Source organism: Carlito syrichta, unplaced genomic scaffold, assembly GCF_000164805.1.
Source record: "Carlito syrichta isolate Samal-C Ts95f unplaced genomic scaffold, Tarsius_syrichta-2.0.1 Scaffold309812, whole genome shotgun sequence".
In the NCBI taxonomy this organism is placed as follows: Eukaryota; Metazoa; Chordata; class Mammalia; order Primates; family Tarsiidae; genus Carlito; species Carlito syrichta.
In genome coordinates, this window is record NW_007253908.1 from 365,556 (window position 1) to 367,829 (window position 2,274).

Here is a 2,274-nt window from a genome sequence, read left to right on the forward strand (position 1 = left end):
TTCTCTGGGGGTGGGGGGGGGTGTGGAGGGACGGGGGGCAAGGCGAGGATGAAGCAGGGAAACCAGGTGGGAGTTTATTGAAATGATCCAAACTTAGATGGGTATGTCAGCGTGGTTTTAGACGAACGTTTTTGGATTCTGGCTGTATTTTGAAGTCAGATGCAGCAGGTCTTGCAGGTGGATTCGATGACGGAGGTTTCAGAGGAAAATTAGGGATAACTTCCAGGCTGCCCTGAACATGAAGTTGCTTTGTGCTCAGGTGGAGATGAAGGAAGGTTGTAAGTAGAGCGGGATTATAAGGTGGACGGTCAGGAGGAGTTCAGTCTTGGGGGTGAATCTGACTGGAGTGAGCTGAAGAGTGGGAGAAGAGAAATTCAAGGCAGCATTTACAGACAAGTAGTTCAGAGTTTTATTGTGAATAGAAGGTGGAGAAATCGGACAATAGATGGAGGGGGGAGTGAGCAAAAGAGGGATTTCAGTTGTGTTTTTTGTTTGTTTTTAAGATGGAAATAACATTTCGGCATGATTATGGGCTGATAGGAAAGAAGGATGGAGACATTGACAATGTAAGAAAAGGAAACTGCTGAAGCAGCGTCCTGGAGTCTTAAGAATGGGTGAATTTGGCCTTTGTTAGAAACATTGATGCTTCGTTCATCTGGTGACAATTATATGGATACGAATCTGTGTGAATAGGCCAATAGGATGGCAGGAACTTGTGACAATTCTCTGAATTCTTATTGTTTCCTCAGTGAAAGAAGCAAAGTCATCAGCTAGGCTAGGAGTGGGTGGAGGTGGTAGAGGTTTGAGTAGAGGGAGGGTGAAAATAGTCCTCTGGAAGAGTGAGTGAGTAGACTAGAGAAATTTAGTAGAAATGTTGCTGGGTGACATGAAGGGTCTACTTCAGATCTGTGGTCAAGAACTTAAGGAGACCAGACAGCAACAGAAAGTTGAAATCTATAGGGCTGTAGTTTTACCACATGGGATGAAGTGGGAGCAGAGGTACAGATGAGTTATCTTTTTTTTTATTTTTTTTTTAGTTGGTGTCTCACTCTGTTGCCCATACTGGAGTGCAGTGGCACACTCCCAGCCACTGCAACCTCGACCTGCTGGGCTCAGGTGATCCTTCTGCCTTAGCCTTCCAAGTAGCTGGAACCACAGTCATCTGTGTGGGTGTCTAAGTCACCAAAAATGGTGACAGGAGTAGTGCTGGGGAGAGAGTAGGGGTGTAGGCTTTAAGGAATAAGGGAGGGTGAGCCAGGAGGCTGTAGCTGATCGCATAAGAAAGGATAGTAGATGCTAGAGTCTGGTGACAGGATTTTCAAAGCTGGGAATTTTTAGAGAGCAAGGAGGAAGAATCTGCAAGTGGAAATGAGGGCACGGAAGATTTCTTCCCCCACCTCTGGTACACTGATACAGAGAGTGTGGAGGAGAAGGTGTCCTTTGAGATTGCTGTGAGGGAAAGGGCATTCACCAGGAGAGCTAGATTTTAGATAGGGCAAGAGGATGAAGGAATTTTCAGAGATGAAGTTAAAGATTGAGTTTTGCTAATGACTCAAGAGAGCACAATGGAAGTTTGAGGAGTGGAGGAGTGGTAGAAGATGGCAGGACATGAGGGATGATTTTAGAAACCTGAGCTACTGGGGGTGACTGAGAACCAGATATAAAGATAGTCCTGATGATGTAGTCTGGCTGTTGTTGCTGTGTAAGAAATCCTCCAAAAGTTAGTAGCATGAAATGGCAGTGAGCATTTTATCATCTCTCTTAGTTTCTGTGGGTCAGGAATTGTGAGGGCCTTGCTGGGCAGTTCTTGTTCAGCTGTCTGTTGTGGTTGTTTCCACATAGTTCCAGGAGCTACTATAGCTGTAGACTGAGCAATTGATTGGCAGGCCATCTCTTCTTTGTGTAATATCAGAATTTCTCTATGGGGTCTCAGTGTATGGGCTGAACTGGTTTGGATTTTCTGAGAGCGCTGGCGGCCTCAGTTGGCCTGGCCCTTTGTGATCCTTTCCCAGACTACCACTGATCCATTCCCAGACTACCACTGATCCATTTTGTCTTCATTAATTGGTCTGCATTTTCAAGAGTTGCGTAAACAATACCGTACCTTTTTTGTTTGGTTTCGTTTACTTAGCATAGCTGCTTTGCATTTCGTCCATTTTGTTATGTGTGTCAGTTCCTCCATTTTTTTTTTGAGTTGGAGTCTTCACTGTGTCACCCAGACTGGAGTGCAGCGGCCGCTCCCGGCCACCGCAGCCTCGACCTGCTGAGCTCCAG

At 45.8% G+C, this 2,274-nt stretch overlaps 1 protein-coding gene across 1 annotated transcript in view; it reads left to right on the top strand.

Annotated features, from left to right (window-relative positions):
- LOC103270354 (survival motor neuron protein) overlaps positions 1-2,274 on the top strand; it is a 21,292-nt gene that overhangs the window by 593 nt on the left and 18,425 nt on the right. The gene's annotated exons all lie outside the window — the stretch shown is intronic.